This window comes from Pristiophorus japonicus, chromosome 19 (assembly GCF_044704955.1).
Source record: "Pristiophorus japonicus isolate sPriJap1 chromosome 19, sPriJap1.hap1, whole genome shotgun sequence".
Lineage (NCBI taxonomy): Eukaryota > Metazoa > Chordata > Chondrichthyes > Pristiophoridae > Pristiophorus > Pristiophorus japonicus.
The window spans coordinates 25,457,283-25,479,584 of record NC_091995.1 but is presented as its reverse complement, the minus strand read 5'-3'; the positions used below and the strand labels follow the sequence as shown (position 1 = coordinate 25,479,584).

General features: G+C 46.2%; 1 protein-coding gene and 1 pseudogene across 1 annotated transcript in view; one reads left to right on the top strand and one right to left on the bottom strand.

Moving 5' to 3' along the window:
* The window catches only part of LOC139229803 (RNA-binding protein 4B-like), a 115,410-nt gene that overhangs the window by 35,923 nt on the left and 57,185 nt on the right, over positions 1 to 22,302 (bottom strand). The gene's annotated exons all lie outside the window — the stretch shown is intronic.
* Positions 3,144 to 22,281, top strand: LOC139230575 (SLAM family member 9-like; annotated as a pseudogene).

The window sequence follows — 22,302 nt, the reverse complement described above, 5'->3', positions numbered from 1 at the left end:
GCCCAGCATTTCCCTCACTTTACCATTACCATCAAGCATGGGGACCAACCCTGGTTCAATAAGGAGTGTAGAAGAGCATGCCAGGAGCAGCACCAGGCGTATCTAAAAATGAGGTACCAATATGGGGAAGCTGCAACACAGGATTACATGCGTGCTAACGGAAGCAGCATGCTATAAACAGAGCTAAGCAATCCCACAATCAACAGATCAGATCAAAGTTCTTCAGTCCTGCCACATCCTGTCATGAATGAACATAAGAACACAAGAATTAGTGCAAGAGTCAGCCATTTGGCCCGCCGTTCAATACTATGGCTTCTACCTAGTCTTCACTTTCCTGCACTGTCCCCATATCCCTCAATTCCCTTAATATCCAAAAATCTATCAATCTCTGACTTGAATATACTCAAGAATTGAGCCTCCACAGCCCACTGGGTTAGAGAATTCCAAAGATTCACCACCCTCTGAGTGAAGATGTTTCTCCTCATCTCAGTCCTAAATGGCCGACCCCTTATTTGGAGACTGTGACTCCGTGTTCTAGACTCCCCAGCCAGAGGAAACATTCTCCCTGCATCTACCCGGTCAAGCCCTGTAAGAATTTTGTACGTTTCAATGAGATCATCTCTCAGTCTTCTGAACTCTAGCGAATATAGGCCTAGTCTACTCAATCCCTCCTCATAGGACAATCCCCCCCATCCCAGGAATCAGTCTGGTGAACCTTCATTGTACTCCCTCTATGACAAGTATATCGTTCCTTAGGTAAGGAGACCAAAACTGTACACAATACTGCAGGTGCAGTCTCACCAAGGCCCTATATAATTGCAGTAAGATGTCTTTACTCTTATACTCAAAACCTCCTGTAATAAAGGCCAACATACCATTTGCTTTCTTAATCGCTTACTGTACCTGCATGTAAACTTTCAGTGTTTCGTGTACAAGAACCGATTCTTGTGGCACCCCGTTAGTTACAGCCTGCCAACCCGAAAATGACCCTTTTATTCCTATTTTGTTTCTGTCCGTTAACCAATCCTCAATCCATGCTAGTATATTACCCCCAATCCCATGAACCCTAATTTTCTTCAATAACGTCTTGATAAACAAAATTAGGGCTCATGGGATTGCGAGTAATATATGGTGATGGACAATTAAACAACAAGAGGCGGAGACTCCATGAATACCCCCATCCTCAATGATGGTGAAGCCCAGCCAGTGAGTGCAATAGACAAGGCTAAAACGTTTGCAACCATCTTCAGCCAGAACTGCCGAGTGGATGATCCATATCATTTTTCTCCTGAGGCCCCCACCATAGGTCCCCTGCAGTCAAAATCAGGGGAAGTCATAATGGGGAACAAAGAAATGGCAGACCAATTGAACAAGTACTTTGGTTCGGTATTCACTAAGGAGGATACAAACAACCTTCCGGATATAAAAGGGGTCAGAGGGTCTAGTAAGGAGGGGGAACTGAGGGAAATCTTTATTAGTCGGGAAATTGTGTTGGGGAAATTGATGGGATTGAAGGCCGATAAATCCCTAGGGCCTGATGGACTGCATCCTGGAGTACTTAAGGAGGTGGCCTTGGAAATAGCGGATGCATTGACAGTCATTTTCCAACATTCCATTGACTCTGGATCAGTTCCTATGGAGTGGAGGGTAGCCAATGTAACCCCACTTTTTAAAAAAGGAGGGAGAGAGAAAACAGGGAACTATAGACCGGTCAGCCTGACATCAGTAGTGGGTAAAATGATGGAATCAATTATTAAGGATGGTGACATGATAGGTCCAAGTCAGCATGGATTTGTGAAAGGGAAATCATGCTTGACAAATCTTCTGGAATTTTTTGAGGATGTTTCCAGTAAAGTGGACAAAGGAGAACCAGTTGATGTGGTATATTTGGACTTTCAGAAGGCTTTCGACAAGGTCCCACACAAGAGATTAATGTGCAAAGTTAAAGCACATGGGATTGGGGGTAGTGTGCTGACGTGGATTGAGAACTGGTTGTCAGACAGGAAGCAAAGAGTAGGAGTAAACGGGTTCTTTTCAGAATGGCAGGCAGTGACTAGTGGGGTGCCGCAAGGTTCTGTGCTGGGGCCCCAGCTGTTTACATTGTACATTAATGATTTAGACGAGGGGATTAAATGCAGTATCTCCAAATTTGCGGATGACACTAAGTTGGGTGGCAGTGTGAGCTGCGAGGAGGATGCTATTAGGCTGCAGAGTGACTTGGATAGGTTAGGTGAGTGGGCAAATGCATGGCAGATGAAGTATAATGTGGATAAATGTGAGGTTATCCACTTTGGTGACACTTTGCTGAATGGTGACAGATTAGGAAAAGGGAAGGTGCAACGAGACCTGGGTGTCATGGTACATCAGTCATTGAAGGTTAGCATGCAGGTACAGCAGGCGGTTAAGAAAGCAAATGGCATGTTGGCCTTCATAGCGAGGGGATTTGAATACAGGGGCAGGGAGGTGTTGCTACAATTGTACAGGGCCTTGGTGAGGCCACACCTGGAGTATTGTGTACAGTTTTGGTCTCCTAACTTGAGGAAGGACATTCTTGCTATTGAGGGAGTGCAGCGAAGATTCACCAGACTGATTCCCAGGATGGCGGGACTGACCTATCAAGAAAGACTGGATCAACTGGGCTTGTATTCACTGGAGTTCAGAAGAATGAGAGGGGACCTCATGGAAACGTTTAAAATTCTGACGGGTTTAGACAGGTTAGATGCAGGAAGAATGTTCCCAATGTTGGGGAAGTCCAGAACCAGGGGTCACAATCTGAGGATAAGGGGTAAGCAATTTAGGACCGAGATGAGGAGAAACTTCTTCACCCAGAGAGTGGTGAACCTGTGGAATTCTCTACCATAGAAAGTAGTTGAGGCCAATTCACTAAATATATTCAAAAGGGAGTTAGATGAAGTCCTTACTACTCGGGGGATCAAGGGTTATGGCGAGAAAGCAGGAAGGGGGTACTGAAGTTTCATGTTCAGCCATGAACTCATTGAATGGCGGTGCAGGCTAGAAGGGCTGAATGGCCTGCTCCTGCACCTATTTTCTATGTTTCTATCACAGAAGCCAGTCTTCAGCCAAATTGATTCACCCCACGTGATATCAAGAAGCAGCTGAACACACTGGATACAGGAAAGGCTATGGGCCCTGACAACATCCCAGCTGTCACGCTGAAGACGTGTGCCCTAGAACCAGCCAGGTCTCTAGCCAAGCTGTTCCAGTACAGCTATGACACTGGCATATACCTGACAATGTTGAAAACTGCCCAGGTATGTCCTGTCCACAAAAAGCAGGACAAATCCAATTCGGACAATTAACTTCCCATCAGTCTACTCTCAATCAGCAGCAAAGTGATGGAAGATGTTGTCAACAGTGCCATCAAGTGGCACTTACTCACCAATAACCTGCTCACCAACACCCAGTTTGGGTTCCGCCAGGACCACTCGGCTGCAGACCTGATTACATCCTTGGTCCAAACATGAACAAAAGAGTGGAATTCCAGAGGTGAGGTGTAGGTGATTGTCCTTGATATCAAGGCAGCATTTGACAGTGTGTGGCATCAAAGAGTCTGAGTAAAACTGAAGTCAATGGGAATCAGGGGGAAAATTGGCTGGAGTCATACCTAGCACAAAGGAAGATGGTTGTGATTGTTGGAGATCAATCATCCCAGCCCCAGGACATCGCTGCAATTCCTCAGGGCAGTGTCCTAGGACCAACCATCTGCAGCTGCTTCATCATTGGCTTTCCCTCCATCATAAGGTCAGAAGTGGGGATGTTTGCTGGTGATTGCCCAGTGTTCAGTTCCATTCACAACTCCTCAGAAAATGAAGCATTCCATGCCTGCATTCAGCAAGATCTGGATGCCATTCAGGCTTGGGCTGGTAAGTGGCAAGCAACATTCGTGCTACACAAGTGCCAGGCAATGACCATCTCCAACAAGCAAGAATCCAACCACCACCCCTTGATATTCAACTGCAATACCATCATCAAATTCCCCATCATCAACATCCTGTGGGTCATTATTGGCCAGAAACTTAACTGGACCAGCCACAAACACTGTGGCAACAAGAGCAGGTCAGAGGCTGGGTATTTTGCAGCAAGTGTCTCGCCTTCGGATTCCCTGAAGCCTTTCCACCATCTACAAGGCACGTCAGTAGTGTTGATTGAATACTCTCCACTTGCCTGGACGAGTGCAGCTCCTCCAATAACACTCAAGAAGTTCGACACAATCTAGAACAAAGCAGCCCGCTTGATTGGCACCCCATCCCACCACCTTAAACATTCACTCCCTCCACCACCAGCGCACCGTGGCTGCAGTGTGCACCATCTACAAGATGCACTGCAGCAACTCGCCACGATTTCTTCGGCAGCACCTCCCAAAGCCGCGACCTCTACCACCTAGAAGGACAAGGGCAGCAGGCACAGGGGAGCATCACCACCTGCAAGTTCCCCTCTAAGTTGCACACCATACTGACTTGGAAATATATCGCCGATCTTTCATCGTCACTTGGTCAAAATCCTGGAACTCACTCCCGAACAGCACTGTGGGAGTACCTTCACCACAAGGACTGCAGCAGTTCAAGGTGGCGGCTCACCACCATTTTCTCAAGAGCAATTAGGGATGGGCGATAAATACTAGTCTTGCCAGGGACACCCATATTCCAGAACGAATAAAAAAAAATGCAAGTCTTTTTTTCTTTAAAACAGTTGCAGGGGCACAGACATGACAACACCGCCACACACAGGGACTGGATGGTACTGCATGTCAGATTACACAAGCTCCACCTGCATCTAGGCAGTGATTCTACAGTATTTACGTATCATTGCTACATTTTCAACAACTTGCATTTATAAAGCACCTTCATTGTAGTAAGACATCCCAAGGCACTTCAAAGGGGCTTTATCAAACAACATTTGACAGCATGCCACATAAGGAGATAGTGGGACAGGTCAAAAGCTTGGTCAAAGAGATAGGTTTTCAGGAGTAGCTTAAAGGAGGAGAGAGAGGTGCGGAGGCGAAGAAGTTTAGGGAGGGAATGTCAGAGCTAGGCAGCTGAAGGCACGGCCGCCAATGGTGAGGGCGATGTAAATCAGGGATGTGCAAGAGGCCAGAATTGGAGCAGCCCAGAGATTTCAGATGGTTGTTGGACTGGAGACGGTAGCAGGGATAGGGAGTGGAAAGAGCATGGAGGGAGTGGAAAACAAGGATGAGAATTTTAAAATTGAGGTTTTGCCGGACCGGGAACCCAATGTAAGGCAGCGAGCACAGGGGTGATGGGGGAAGGAATTTGGAGCGATTTGGGACACGGGCAGCCGAGTTTTAGATGAGCTCAAGCTTACGAAGGGTACAATAAGGGAGGTCGGCGAGGAGAGCATTGGAATAGTCAAGTCTAGAGGTAACAAAGAATATTTGATGGTTTCAGCAGCAGATGAGCTGAGGCAGGAGTGGAGATGGGCGGTGTTACAGATGTGGAAGGCGGCGGTCTAGGTGATGGAGCAGATACGCGGTCGGCAGTTCAATCTCCGGGTTAAATAGGATGTCAAGGTTGCGAATGGTCTGATTCAGCCTCAGACAGTGGCCAGGAAGAGGGATGGATTCAGTGGTTAGGTAACGGAGTTTGTGGTGGGGACCAAAAACAATGGCTCTGGTCTTGCCAATATTTAGTTGGGAGGAAATTTCTTCTGGTCGGACAAGCAGCGTGACAAATCAGAGACAGTGGAGGAGTCGAGAGTGATGGTGGTGGTTCCCAATGCACGAGGGGACGCAGGTCACAGAATTGTCCAACCCCAAGAGAGGAACGCCAACGATAAAGAAATTTATCCAGGCAGCTTTCTATCTTTGGGATAAAGGAACGAATCACAGAGGTCGATCACTTATAGCTGGATGTTTCTCATTTAATTTGCCCAGTAGGGCTTAGCTGAGCAGAGCTTTCTATGGGCCCAAGTTTCGGGTGGAGTTGCTCCTAGTTTTTTGGAGCAACTAGTTTAGTTTGGAGTATGTTAGAAATTGCAATTCTCGGATAATAGTTTGCTCCAGTTCTAATGAGTTAGTTTAGGTTGGCTTTAGGTAAGGTATTTTTTTTTTCCAAAAGGGAGTGTTGTCCAGCCACTCAGGCCTGTTTTGCAAGTTTCGACAGTGAAAACTTACTACAAACTAACTTAGAATGGAGTATGTATCCACTTTTGTAAGTTCTGAAAAACCATACCTAGAGTTAAGTTTAGTGCAGGCACAGCCAGAGACGGGGGGTGGGAAGCATTAAACACAAAGGACACATCAACATCACAACAGGGGGGGAAGGAAGTTAGAGGATTTTCCATAAACACCTTCATAACAACATTAAAGAAGCAAAATACATTTAAAGCAGTAAGCACAAAATAAAGCAGTACATTTACGAAGCACAAAAAGTAATAAGCAATTAATTAATAAAAAATAGAAGGAACCCTGCAACAAAAGCTCCAAGACCAAAGTAATAAGCAACCAATCAATTAAAAATAAAAAAAATAGAAGTCCTACCTTTATGTGAAAGGAAGGTGTTTCTGTCAGTGTCTCTCTCTCTCTGTATCTGACAGTGAGGGATGGGGGTGTGTGTTGGGGGGAGGTGGTGGTGGTGAGGGGGCGGTGTGCGCGTGGGCGGGGGGCGTTTGTGCGGGGGCTGGAGTGTGTGTATGTGTGTGTGTGTGTGTGTGTGTATACACGTGCTGGCGGGGATGGTATGAGATGGGGGGCGTGCGTGCGGGGGGAGAGGGGAGCGTGCGTGCGGGGGGAATGGGGGGAGTGCGTGCGGGGGGAGAGGGGAGCGTGCGTGCGGGGGGAGTGGGGGCGTGCGTGCGGGGGGAGTGGGGGCGTGCGTGCGGGGGGAGTGGGGGCGTGCGTGCGGGGGGAGTGGGGCCGTGCGTGCGGGGGGAGTGGGGCCGTGCGTGCGGGGGGAGTGGGGCCGTGCGTGCGGGGGGAGTGGGGCCGTGCGTGCGGGGGGAGTGGGGGCGTGCGTGCGGGGGGAGTGGGGGCGTGCGTGCGGGGGGAGTGGGGGCGTGCGTGCGGGGGGAGTGGGGGCGTGCGTGCGGGGGGAGTGGGGGCGTGCGTGCGGGGGGAGTGGGGGCGTGCGTGCGGGGGGAGTGGGGGCGTGCGTGCGGGGGGAGTGGGGGCGTGCGTGCGGGGGGAGTGGGGGCGTGCGTGCGGGGGGAGTGGGGGCGTGCGTGCGGGGGGAGTGGGGGCGTGCGTGCGGGGGGAGTGGGGGCGTGCGTGCGGGGGGAGTGGGGGCGTGCGTGCGGGGGGAGTGGGGGCGTGCGTGCGGGGGGAGTGGGGGCGTGCGTGCGGGGGGAGTGGGGGTGCGTGTGGGGTGTGTGTGGGGGTAGTGAGGGTGTGTGTGGGGTGAGTGGGGGTGAGGGAGTGTTGGGGGGGGGGTGAGGGGGGTGTTGGGTGTGTGTATGTACGTGCTGGCGGGGAAGGTGTGTGGGGGTGGGGGTTTGTGCAGGAGTGGGGGGGCTGAGCGCGGGGTGTGGGGGGCTGGACGGAGGCAACCCTGCTCTCTCCTCCGGCCCTTCGATCATTTCGAGTGCCCCCCAACCCACACTCCTCCATCCCTTGCCACGCTCCTCCATCCCTTGCATCGCCCCTCCATCCGTTCCCATGTTTCTCTCCCACCGATCACCTCCCCAGTGCCCTCTTTCTGCGCTCCTCCATCCCTCCCCGGTACCCACACCATTCTGAAACAGACTGGGGAAAAACGCCCTGCTGAGCCATTGCGCACGCGCACCGAAGCCGGCAGTCTTCAGACATGCAGGGGCTTAGCCTCGCCCACCTGCAGCTTGCTCCGCCCCAGGAAGACTGCGCTGCGTCATGCCACGCCACGGTCCAAGAGGACCGGAGAATTGCAGCAAAATATTCCGCCGCACCTTCGAGCCCAGGCAGGTCACCCAAGTCTCGGAGGTGCGCCGTTTTCACCTGATGCCGAAACTTGGGCCCGATATCGCAGGCTCCTATGTCAAAAAAGAGAACTCAATTAAAGAGGGAAATCTGATTGGTGACCTGGCAGGTCAAACTCCACAATCTTAAGAGCATTTTGTGTTCTCTCTTTTAAGAGAAACTCTAACATGATAGAGGAAGTCAATGCAACTGGTAACAGCAAACCCAGAACCAGTCTGGATTAGTGAGCTTGAAAGTTAGTTTTCACTCACAATGTGAATAGAGTATGTGGCTTTGTTACTTTGCATGGCACGAGGAGTGGTAGGAAATTGAGAGGTCTCACAGTGAGAACATTTTGTTTATTCACATATTCCATGTAAAATAACCCCGTTGATTGGTTTTCAATTATGTCTCGTTTTGCTAGAGTGCTTTTCATTCCGTCTTCCATGAAACAAAACCATTTCAACAACATCCTACAACATAAGAGATATATTACCAATTTAAAGATTCGGGTTCTTTCAGGTTTTATTTTTAGTGCAAATATCCAGGAGCAAACCAGTGGGGGAAACCGGACCCCCCAAAAACCCAGGTAAATTTGGGAAGTAAGGGACTCAAAAATATACAGTCAGGCTGATTGACAGCTATTATTTACACCGTTCAGCGACAGCGACACCATCTCACTCTCACTTAACCCGCAGATAGATTTTTTTTTAAACTAAAAGTAAAATTGAAGAATCTATGTTCACAGCTGTGGCTCCAGTTCACTATGATGGTGAGATGTTAAAAATTGTTGGAGATTATGCAGAGGGGAACAGTTGCCATCTTGCTTTCACCAAATGATGCCTCTGGTGTGTGCCCTGGGTCAGCCTTTGATTGATGACCTGAAGTTGAAGGGACTAATTTTATGGTACCGAGCAGTGCACTGCTGTCCTTGTCCATGCCTAACTAGGAATGAAAAGACAGATTTCATGCAGTCCTCAGAGCAACATATAAAGTTCAGCAAGGTCCCAGTAAAAACACAGCACTCAGCATGACACAAATAGCATGCAGCGCACACGCACAGCAACAGGAGTGGGCCATTCAGCTCCTCGAGCCTTCTCCACCAATCAATTATATCATGGCTCATCTGTACGTCATCTCAATTCTCCCGCTTAGTTTCATGTCCCTTGACAGTTGACACCCTTACAACCTGAGCTATTTGTTCATATTTCTATCTGGATCTAATTTCCAGAAAAATAAAAGACGGTGAGAAATTTGTTCCTTTCTCTCAACAGGAAATCAGTTTTTACAGATCCATCACGCTAAAAAATACACTTTAAGATAATAATTGAGAAAGATACGAGTATGACGAAGACCAAGGTAATATATTGGAGAAAAGCGGATTTTGAGGGGCTGAGAATAGGACTTGGAAAACTAAAATGGACATCGATAAACAATGACCTAGAACAGTAATGGGAAATATTTAAAATGGTGTTCAACAGTGTCCAGGAAAAATATATTCCACTGAGAAAAAGAACAAAATAAGCACTAATGGAACACCATGGATGAATAAAACCATAAGGGAAAAATTGAGGGCAAGGAAAGAGGCTTACATTAAGTACATGGACAGCAGGGGAGGGTGCATGATACGGGAGAATACGAAGAGATTAGGAGAGAAGTCAAAAAACAATTGGGAAGGCAAAGAGGAACTATGAAATTAAATCATCAAGGAACAAAAAACAAAATAGTAAAATATTTCAGACATAAATTTAAAAAAGGAAGGTTGGGGTGGGAATAGGGCAACTTGGGGATGGACAGGATAATACCACAGGCAACTATGGAGATAGAAGGAAGCAATATTAAGTAATTACTGAAAGGTTAATAGCGTCAGTGCGAAATTGCTGTGCTTTAGAAAATGTACTGTATGACAGGATGAGATAAGCAATTGCGAAAAGGTCACAAGATGCTGAGCAAGAAAGAAACCAATCACACCAGACGCTGGCCGAAGATAAGGAAGTAAGCCGGACAAAGACGAAAAAAACTTGTGTGGACACTTTTGCAATGCCAGATGTAGAAGCAGTGACATGTGACCTTTGCGGTTTACGACTTTAAATACTCATTTTTTGTAAACCCAAATTGAGTTGTTGCCTGGTTGAGGGACCTACATACAACTCCCCTGGTACCTTGTATTAATAAACTGTGTGTGTTTTCAACTCTCTAATGTAGTCTCGGAGTAGATTTATTTCTACCTCGGGGTTTTCCCCCCAACAATTACTTTGCTTCAGTATTTACCAGTGAGATAGAGCAGGTGGACATGACATTGGATCATGAGATTTGTAATGAAATAAACGCATTTAAAATAAGAGATGTACTAAATAAACTAATGAAACTCAAGAGGAAAAAAATCCTGGTCTGGACAGATTACATCCATGCATTTTAAAAGAATCTCGGGAAGAGACAGTAGAGGCATTACTACACATATTTAATAATTTGTTTAAAAAAAGATATAGTGCCAGAGGACTGGTGGATAGTTAACATAATACCTATATTTAAGAAGGTAATAGAACATGTCCAAGGAACTCTAGACCAGCCAGCTTAATATCGGTGGTAGAAAAAAATAATGGAATTCCGACGAAAGGAAAAAATAGAAGCACATCTAGAAGCCAAAAATATAATAATGGTCAGCAGGGATTTCAAAAGGGAAAGTCTTGCTTCACAAACCTCATTGAATTTTTTTTAAAGAGGTAACAGAGAGTAGACAAGGATAATGTAGCAGATGTAATTTATTTAGATTTTCAAAAGGCCTTTGATTAGGTACCACATAACAGACTAATGAATAAGCTCAGAACGTGGAGTCAGGGGACAAGGTACAGATTGGATCGCTAGCTGGCTTCAAGACAAAGCAGAGAGTAGGGGTAAAGGGTAGCTATTCACAGTGGCAGGAGGTGGATAGCGGTGTTCGACAAGGATTAGTGCAGTGTTCCACAAATTATATTAACGATTTAGACTTTGGAATCAAAAATGCCAATTTCTAAATTTGCAGATATCCCGCCTCCTCCTCTTAGGCAGCCCCCCCTGAGTCGAGGATAACTTGTTTCCACAGTAAAATGAGTTCTAAGGTGACTGATGAGACCAATGCGGGATCTACAGTCTCTGTCTCAGGTGGGGCAGATGGTGGTGGAAGAAACTGGAGGTGTTCGCCGCCTTCTCGGATGCTTCTCCTCCACTTTGAGCGCTCTTGGGCCAGGGATTTCCAAGAGTCGGTGGGGTGTTACATTTTTTGAAGGAGGCTTTGAGGACGTCCTTGGAGAGTTTTCTCTGCCCTCTTTTCCAACCTCTGTCATTGAATTACAATATGCAGATGACACTTGCGTTTGTGCGCACTCAGAGTTCTAACTCCAAACCGTCGTTGATACCTTTCAGAGTATGGGCCTTACATTAAACATCAGCAAGACAAAAGTTCTCTACCAACCTGCCCCCACCACATAGCACTACTCCCCAATTATCAAAATCCATGAGGAGACCTTTGCAGATAGCACCAAATTGGGAGTTCGTCAATATTGAGGAGGAATGTAACAAATTACAGGCAGACATCAATAAACCTGCAAAATGGCAAATAATTGGCAAATTAAATTCAACAGATAAATATGAGGTATTACATTTTGGTAGGAAGAATAGGGAAGTAACTTATTACTTGGAGGGTGAGAGTCTGGTGGGGTAGAGGAGCAAGGGATCTGAGACAAATGCACAAATTGCTAAAAGCAGCGATACAGGTGAACAAGGCTATAAAAAAGCAAACCAAGCACTAGGATTTATTCCTCGAGGAATAGAATTGAAAAGCGGTGAAGTTATGCGAAACATGTATCGAACCTTGGTTGGACCACACTAGAAGTACTGCATACTATTCTGGTCACAATATTATAGAAAGGATATAGAGGTGCTGGAGAGGGTGCAGAGAAAATTTACAAGGACGATACCAGAAATGCGAGTGTATACCCATCAGGAAAGGATGAACAGGCTGAGTCTTTTTTCAGTGAAGAAAAGCTGAGCAGTGACCAAATAGAAGTCTTTAAAATTATGAAAGGTTTTGTAGATACAGCAAGAGTGTTTCCACTTGTGGGGAAGAGCATAACTAGAGAGCATCAATATAAGATAGTCACCATCAAATCAAAAAGGGAATTCAGAGGAAACTTCTTTACCAGAGGGTGGTGAGAATGTGGAACTTGCTACCAATGGGAGATCATAAGAACTTAAGAAATAGGAGCAGAAGTAGGCCCCTCAAACCTGCTCGCCATTCAATAAGATCATGGCTAATCTGATCCTGACCTCAACTCCACTTCTCCGCCCGTTCCTCATAACCCTTCATTCACTTATCATTCAAAAATCTGTCTATCTCCACCTTAAATATATTCAAAGACCCAGCCTCCACAGATCTCTGGGGTAGAGAATTCCAAGATTCACGACCCTCAAGGAAGAAGTTGCTTCTCTTTTCTGTTTTAAATAGACGATCCCTTATCCTGAAACTATGCCCCCTAATTCTAAATTCCTCGAGTGGAAACATCCTTTCTGCATCTACCCCGTCAAGCTCACCCCAGATTCTTATATGTTTCAATAAGATCACCTCTCATTCTTCTCAACTCCAATGAGTAGAGACCCAAACTGCTCAACCTTTTTTCATATGAAAACCTCTTCATCTCTGGAATCAACCTCGTGAACCTTCTCTGAACTGCCTCCAATGCAAATATATCCTTCCTTAAATAATGAGATCAAAACTGTGCGCAGTACTCCAGGTGTGGTCTTACCAACGCTCTGTACAGTTGGAGCAAGACACCCCTACTTTTATACTCCATCCCTCTTGCAATAAAGGCCAACATTCCATTTGGCTTCCTGATTACATGCTGTACCTGCATGGTCATTTTTTGCATTTTGTAATCGCTCTCCATTTAAATAATAAATTGTTTTTTTATTTTTTCTATCAAAGTGGATAATCTCACATCTGCCAAATGTTTGCCCTCTCACTGAGCCTAAATATATCCCTTTGTAGATTATTTGCGTCCTCCTCACAACTTGCTTTCCCACCTATCTTTGTATCAGCAGCAAATTTGGATATGTTACACTCGGTGCCTTCATCCAAGTCATTAATATAAATTATAAATAGTTGAGGACCCAGCACCGATCCCTGTGGCATCCCATCAGTTACAGTTTGCCAACCTGAAAATGACCGATTTATCCCAATTGTCCGTTTTCTGTTAGCCAATCCTCTATCCATGCTAATATATTACCCCCGACCCAGTGAGCTCTTATCTTGTGCAGTATCCTTTTATGTGACATCTTATCGAATGCTTTCTGGAAATCCAAATACATGGCAGCTACTGGTTCCCCTTTATCCACTCTGCTCGTTACATCCTCAAAGAACTCCAACAAATTTGTCAAACATAATTTCCCTTTCAAAAAACCATGCTGACTCTGCTTAACTACAATATGATTTTCTAAATGTCCTGCTTCTACTTCCTTAATGATGGACTGCAGCATTTTCACAATGACATGTTAGGCTAACTGGTCTAAAATTTTCAGCTTTCCATCTCCTTCCTTTCTGAAATAGCATTTTTAAATATATGCTTAAATGTTTGCCACTGCTTTTCTACAGTCTTACCCTTTAATATATTTGCGGTTTTCCAGTCTGCTGGGATCTCTCCAGAGTTCAGGGAATTTTGGTAATTACAACCAATGCATCCGCTATCTCTGCGGCAACTTCTTTTAAGACCCTAGGATGCAGGCCATTGGGTTCAGGAGACTTGTCCACCTTTAGTCCCATTAGTTTGACTAGTACTTTATCTCCAGTGATAGTGATTGTTTTAAGTTCTCCCCCCCTCCTCCCAATAGCCCCTTGATTATAAATTATTTGCATGTTTTTAGTGACTTCTACCGTGAAGATCGATACAAAATACTTGTTCAAAGTCTCTGCTATTTCCCTGTTTCCCATTAATTCTCCAGTCTCATCCTAAGGGACCAAACTTTACTTTAGCTACTTGCTTCCTTTTTATATACCTGTAGAAGCTCTGTCTGTTTTTATATTTCTTGATAGAGAAGATAGCATATGAGAGTAAACTATCATTTTTTAAGTCGTTCTTTGCTGTTTTCTAAAAATGTCCCAATCTTCTGGCCTTCCACTGTTCTTTGCAACATTGTATAACTGTTTTCAATTTGATACCATCCTTTACTTCCTTAGTTAGCCAGGGATGGTTCGTCCTTCTCTTAGCGTTTTTTTTTTCCTCACTAGAATATATCTTTTGCTGAGAGTTATGAAGTATATATTTAAATGTTTGCCACTGCTTTTCTAGTCTTAACCTTTAATATATTTTCCCAGTTCACTTTAAGCAACTCTGCCTTCATACCTTTGCAATGACCTTTATTTAAATTCAGACACTAGTTTGAGACCTAGCTTTCCCACCCTCAAATTGAATTTGAAATTCTACCATGCTATGATCACTCTTCCCAAAAGGATTCTTCACTATGAGATTAATTAATCCAAACTCTTTACACATTACCAGATCTAAAATAGTCTGCTCCCTGGTTGGTTCCACAACATATTGTTCCAAGAAACTGATTCTAAATCTTGATCTTCTGAGCTAATATTTCTCACTACTGCACTGATCTCATCCCTTATTAACAGAGCTAACCCACCTCCTTTTCCTTTCTGCCTATCCTTACGAAATGGCAAATACCCCTAAATATCAGTTCCCAACCTTGGTCACCTTGCAACCATGTCTCTGTAATGGCAATCAGAACATACCCATTTATTTCTATTTGAGGCAAATAGTATAGATTCATTTAAGGGGAAGCTAGATAAGCATATGAAGGAGAAGGTAATAGAGGGCTTTGCTGATAGAGTTAGATGTTGAAAGACGGGAAGAGGCTTGAGTGGAGTATAAACACCGGCATGGACTGGTTGACCCGAATGGCCTACTTCTTTGTAATCCTATGTAAAAAAAAAATAACTGAGAATTTATCAGTGGAAATTGGTAAAAGTTCCGAAATACACCAGAAGTGTTCCATACTTGTCTTCAAATGGTGCCATTACATCCTTAATGCCCACCTGAACCCACAGGGCTTCAGTTTAGCATCTTATCGAAGGACGGTCCCACAAACAATGCACAGTACAGCATTAGATCTAGATTATAAGCACAAGTCCAGCAGTCAGGTTTCTCTAACTCAAGGATGATGAGAAAATCAGTAACAGGCGATGTGCTCTAGTTTTTAAAAATTAGCAGGACAGTGGATGTGGTTTCTAGTTTCCCATTGTGCACCAATAGCCTGATAGTTGAGCTCACATGCAAATGGCCAAACATGTAGAAACCCAACCAGCTCACTGATCATTTCAGGGAATGGATAAGGAAACAGGTTTACTCTGAAATATTCAGGGGTATCTGATATTCTGTTCAGTAATGCTGGTTAGAGAAGTGCAAACAGGTCAAGGAGGAATCATGCTGCTGAGCTCCGGATGTCAGTGAATGCCGCTGACTCTGGTGACAATCACCGAGAACATATCTGTGGCTTGTCCTTTCCTACTTGTACAAGCTGCAGGAAATGACCAGCTTCAACCCACCCAAGTGCTGGTGGTCAGTGCAGTAGATAGTTACCAAGTATACTGAGAAACACAGACCAAATGGGCTGTGATGGATTTACAGTTAAACCAGATCAATGCCCAGAGGATGCCGTATTGGATCTGATTGTGGTCATATTGTGAAGGATCCTGTGATTTCAGATTGCACCCTATCCAGAGAGACAGGATAATCCCTGTGTACTTATTGTGCATTGAGGTGTCTGAACATCATCCAACACAGCAGCACCCCTTGTAAACTTGGAGCCATTAGGTAAGATCTTATTATACTTTATGTTTCAATATTCTGAGAAGAATAGTTTCCGTTTGAGTTCAAGTATCTCTGGTCACTGATGAATAGAGTTCTCGTCACGTCACGGCTTTTCTCTCTTTCTTCTCGTGAGGTTAATTATGCCTGGTCATGGTTAACAATGAGAATTCCACTGTCAGTTCAGATCACTGGTTCTGGTGGGGAAACCTCCCTCTTACTGCCTCCTAATGTTTGCTTTTCAACTATTTAAAGTATTTTTAATCTAACTCGCCAGGTCAAAATGCTGGAACTCCCTCTCTAACTGCACTGTGGGAGTACCTTCACCACACAGACTGCAATGGTTCAAGGCGGCAGCTCACCACCACCGTCTCAAGGACAATTAGGGATGGGCAATAAATGCTGGCCTTGCCAGCGCGCCAACATCCCGGAACGAATGAAAAAAACCCACAGGATCAGGTAGAATGCTGGTTTTACGCCCCGTCCAATATTATTCTCCACTGACGTCGAATATCGGTGGCCATCAAATACCACCTCGTCCAATCTTCCGATTAACATGGCAGTTTGCTAAAAACAAATCAAACAGTGCATGTTCACCAATCCAATTATATACAGCTACTTCTCAAAGGGGAAAGCACAATTCTCCCTTCGGAGGAACGAGGGAAGATTGCAGTGAATGGAAGCACCCAGACAAGGTGGGCAACACTGCCCATAATATTGCACCCATTAAAAATTGGAAATTGGACGGAAAATCGTGAGTTACTGCCCCGTGAGTTTCTGATCTGTGCTTCCCCCCTGGCCACAACTGAGTAGCCAATCGGTTCTAACATCAGACACTACTTCAACAGTAAATTGGAGGAAATGCTTGATACAGACTCTACCACGGCGCTCTGCAATAACAAGCCGAACTACAACCAAATGTTTTGTACTAGGTATACAGTGGTGTTCCCCAGGGGTCGGTACTAGGACCACTGCTTTTCTTAATATATATTAATGACTTGACGTGTGTGTACAGGGCATAATTTCAAAAACTACAGATGGCACAAAACGTGGGAGTACAGTGAAATGTGAGGAGGATAGGGATAAAAGAGCTGGTCACGGCAGGGAGCAGCGCGAGCTCGTCTAGGAATGCAAAAGCTTCACGGTGGGTGACTGGATTGACGTCACCATTATCCAGGTCGCCGATTGGAGCGTGGTCGACACCATCGCCGGGGTTGGGTCCCAGGTACAATACGACAGGCAGCGAGAAGCGGAGGAACGACGATCCCGGGGCCCCCCCGAGGGAGGGGCGAGAGATCCCGCCCCCCCCCCCCCCCCCCGAGGGAGGGGCGAGAGATCCCGGGGCCCCCCCCCCCGAGGGAGGGGCGAGAGATCCCAGGGCCCCCCCGAGGGAGGGGCGAGAGATCCTGGGGCCCCCCCGAGGGAGGGGCGAGAGATCCCGGGCCACCCCCCCCCCCCGAGGGAGGGGCGAGAGATCCCGGGGCCCCCCCCCGAGGGAGGGGCGAGAGATCCCGGGGCCCCCCCGAGGGAGGGGCGATAGTGTGCGGGGCCCCCCCGAGGGAGGGGCAAGAGTGTGCGGGGCCCCCCCAAGGGAGGGGCGAGAGATCCCGGGGCCCCCGAGGGAGGGGCGAGAGATCCCGGGGCCCCCCCGAGGGAGGGGAGAGAGTGTGCGGGGCCCCCCGAGGGAGGGGCGAGAGAGTGCGGGGCCCCCCGAGGGAGGGGCGAGAGATCCTGGGGCCCCCAAGGGAGGGGCGAGAGATCCCGGAGCCCCCGAGGGAGGGGCGAGAGAGTGCGGGGCCCAGGAGCGGTGGTGTCGGAGGTGAGGTCGTGGCCCGTGTCGGAATAGAGGGGCTATGGCGCAGGAGCGCCGAGAGTTCGGGCCCAGGAGCGGCTGTACCGGCGCCCAGGAGCGGCGGGGTCGTGGCCCAAGAGCGGCACAGCATATAACAGCGGAGTCGGGGCCCAGGGATGGCGCAGCATGGGCCAGCAGCAAAGCCATGAGTCCCACACTGCGTCCTATGAATCCCAAGGACAATGGGTGTATGTGTGCGTACAAGGCCCTTGCAGCCGAGCTTGGTCTCCAGTCGTCTTGGTTAACCCTTGCCAATGGATCAAGGCCTTGCTCTGTCAAGCCCTTGTGGTTGCTAGTGTGCAATGGCCACTCCACATTAAAAGAATTCACACACAGGCATCTTCCGCCCTTCAAGATGTAGCTCGGGGCCTGGAATGTCAGGTCCCTCATTGAAACACCTGCGAACTCATCTTTTGGTGTGGAAGTGGGTCATCCTGGTCACGAGGGACAGTCTAATACTACTATGTTTCTATGTTACTAGGATAGGGATAGACTTCATGGAGACATAGACGCGCGGCGAATGAAAATTACCACAGAAAAGTGCAAAGTGATACATTTTGGTAGGAACAAGGAGAGGCAATATAAACTAAAGGGTGCATGAACAGAGAGACCTGGGTGTATATGTACATAAATCGTTGAAAGCTGAAGCGGTAAAAAAAAGCATACGGGATTCTGGGCTTCATAGATAGCTACATAGAGTATAAAAGCAAGGAAATGATGATGAACCTTTAAAAAACACTGGTTCGGCCTCAACTGGTGTAGTGTGTCCAATTCTGGGCACCACACGTTAGGAAGGATGTGTAGGCCTTAAAGAGGGTGCAGAAAAGATTTAAAAGAATGGTTCCAGGGATGAGGGAGTTATGTGGATAGACTGGAGAAGCTGGAGTTGTTCTCCTTAGAGCAGGGAAGGTTGAGAAGAAATTTGGGTATTCAGAATCATGAGGGGGTCGAGACTGAGTAGATAGAGAGAAACTGTTCTCACTGGGGGAAGGGTCCAGAACCAGAGGACACAGATTGAAGGGGAATAACTTTTTTTTTTAAATCACAGCGAGTGGTCAGGATATGGAATGCACTGCCTGCAAGAGTGGTGGAGGCAGATTCAATTGTGGCTTTCAAAAGGGAGATGGATCAGTAGCTGAAAGAGAAAAAATTTGCAGGGCTACGGGAAAAGGGCAGGGGAGTGGGACTAGCTGATGTGCTCTTGCAGAGAGCCAGCACGGGCTCGACAGGCTGAATAGCCTCCTTCTGTGCTGTAACCATTCTATGATTCTATGAAATCCTTTCTATCCAATACATTAAATGTGATTAATGTTTTGACATTTCATATTTGATTTCTTCACAGCCAGATTTATTAAACTGTGTAACAGACTGTGGGAGACCCAAGGTTTCTCAGTCCCTTCCTCTGATCTCTCACTGATGAGTTTATGTTGTTTCTCTCTTAGAACATGATCTTACTCTACTTACATTCCCTCACAGGGCAGTACTGGTTAATGCTGTTGCTATTCACTGACCCAGGTAAGAAAATGTCTGCCATTTGCTTAATAGGGGTGAATTACATTAAAATGTTATCTTGTCTGTTTAAAACAGTCAGCGATCAGGGACAAGATGTAGGTTTATTTATAGAAATTTAAGTGATTCTATCCACATCTCCGTATGTGTTATTGTAACTGTGTTATATAGATCTGTTTGTCTTCTTTTTCAGCACAAAATATGATGTTTCAGCCTATCATACCACTTAACCCCATTTCTCTGCTGTCCCTAAACCTTTTTCCTTTTAATGCGTTTACTTCTGCCTTTAAAGGTCATGACCACGTTTATACATTTATTATCAGTGAGTGTACATGTATTCATATAACTATCATATGTTTGTGGCTCTTTCTGTAGCTGCCCATGTCTCTCTGTCAATGGGTATATGAGTTAGTAAAATATTGAACTTTACATCTATTTGAAGGAAGTGTGTGCGTGTGCGCGCGTGTTACAGCAGAGCCTGGTCTCCAATCGTCTTGGATCCCCTTGCCATTGGACCAAGATCTTGCACCCCCTTGCCATTGGACCAAGATCTTGCACTGTCAAGTCCGTGTGGTAGCTGGTGTGCGATGGCCACCCCGCGTTAAAAGAATTCACGCACAGGCATCTTCCACCCTTTACAATGGAGATCGGGACCTGGCCCGCATTGGTCCAATCAGTCACCTTGGAAATCATTTTAGTGTGGAAGCAAGTCATCCTCGACTCCAGGGAACTGCCCAAGAAGAGGAGAAGAAGTGAGAGGTCAGTATGGGAGAAGCCACAGACTAATTGGATGATGATTACATATGGACTGTAATCGCACTCGCCCCAGAACTTTACCGACAGTTTGTTGGGTCTCTGACAGCGGTTAAAGATAATCCGGCCCCTCGGCACCTGATGAATGGGACTCTTGGACAATCAGTAGCTTTACCATCAAATATACCAGAAGCCGAACCTTTGATAATTACTTGGGCCTTCAGAACCTCTGACAGCATGTGCAGCTCTACAAGATGTGATTCCCAATCAGGATGGGGAACAGACTTCACAGGGCTCTTTATTTAAAGAGCCCGAGGGTCTCCGTCCCATGTAATGGTTCAGGGGAAGGGGAATATCCTTGGTGTCCTGGCAAAAGGAAGCCGCTCCCCACAAAAAGGTCCTTCAGTTCTGGAGAGTGTTTTTTGAAATGTTCTGCATCAGTTTAAAAAATACAACAGATGTCACACGGTAAAACCAGACACCAACATATCAGAACTAAAGGCACTAACAGTTTGTCCTTCTATTTTTGTTCCAGGTCTGGAAGAGGCTGTGGGTAATCTGGCTCCTGGACACCTGATGAATGGGACTCTGGGACAGTCAGTTACTTTAGCAGTAAATATACTACAAACAGAACTTCAGTCAATTGTCTGGGATTTCAGAAACTTAACTGCTGGGAAAAAGATTCAAGTATGTAGTAAATTTGTTAACAACCCAGAAAAATGTAACAATGAGCTGGGAGAGAGGTTCAGGTTAAACCTCAATGACTACAGCCTGGAAATACAGACCCTGATAAAAAGTGACCAAGGTCTGTATGAAGTTAATGCAAGAACAGAACAGGGCATGCACGAAGAAACGGTAGAACTGCGAGTTTATGGTAGTCACCTGTTCATTAACGTGGGGATTCCTTGTGTCAGATCATTGCCCTTCTCCATGAAATGAGGGTAAAAGTTAGAGAATGGAAATGTCTGAGGAAACACCAGAAATTAGTGCAAAGTCAATTAGTAATTGTTTAATTTAACCATTACTAATGCAGAGTTTTACGTTTGACAATTGGGATTAAAAATCACTAACGATGCAACTCTCAGGCAGTTTCCATATTGGGGTAGTTACGGACAATGTTCCCGCTAAGGTGCGTGGGCACGGCCGCGCAGTAATCCGAAAGGTCCCTCGCAGGCCGCTCACCGGCTTTTCTGTCGGAAAAAGCGCACATGTGCATAAATTTAAAGGGACCATGCATTAAAAGAACCAGGTCGCGCAGAACAAAGCGCAGCTCACAGGGAACATTGGTCATGGGATATTTACAGGCGGGAGCATTGACAGCATGATTGTGTCCATCTGTACAGTACTTTGACAGACTGTCAGATTAATAGATCTCTGTGGCTCTTTACTGTCGCAACAGTGAGAACGGAGAGTCACTCCAAATCTCTGTTTATTAAACAGGAATCCCGCACACACACGTGACATGAATTTGAAGTCAGGACCGATGAGAAGCATAAACATTACTTTGCCGCTCTATTGCCTAATTAGATTGAAACCCAGACCCTGCCTGCTTGGTCTGGTGTTTAGGTGGATGTTAAAAATCCCATTGGACTACTCGAAGAGCAAAGATCTCGCACGATATCCTGGCCAATATTCCTCCTTAAACCAACATCTCCCAACTCAGATTAACTCATTTATGGGCTCTTGTATGCAAATTAGCTGCAGTGTTTACCTGCACTTCAAAGAAATTTATCTCTTTGGCGGGGCCGGAGAGGAATTTCCCAGATTTTGTGCCCCCAAAATTGGCCTGAGTTTTCAATGATTTTTTTGCCTCTCCCAGGAGATCACATGGTTTTGGGTGGGGTGGAGAGTTCATATATTGTGATACACAAGGCATCACAATTGTGTGGGACAGGTTGGAATCGACCAGAGGGTTTTTCACTGTCATTGTTCGTATATTTGTAAGTACTTCGAGATGTTTCTGAGAAAAGTAACGAGGTGCTGGATATATGCAAGTTATTTTTAAACCAATTTTTTTTCCAAAGTCTATTCACCAAAAATGTGGGCCACTACACTTACGCTAACAAGATTTCATTCATTTACAGAACGTGCGTCAAGTCCAAGGTTACAGATCAGCGATGTTTTCTCTGAGGGAATCTGCAATGTTACCCTGAGCTGTTCAGTGGAGAGCGGCAGTGACCTGATCGACAGCTGGTGGAGAGGAGATGGTGATGTCACAGCTGACGGGTCACACAGACTGACTGACAGCAGGAGGAGACTGGAAGTGTCCTTAAATCCACACGATACCAGCACAGTGTTCAACTGCAGTGAGAAACCCTGTTAGCGAGAAGACTTGGAGCGTGGACCTCGCACGGCCTTGTAACCATATCAATAAAGGTTATTGTACAGGAGCCAATAGAGATTACTCCAATTAATAATTAAAATGCAGCAATGGT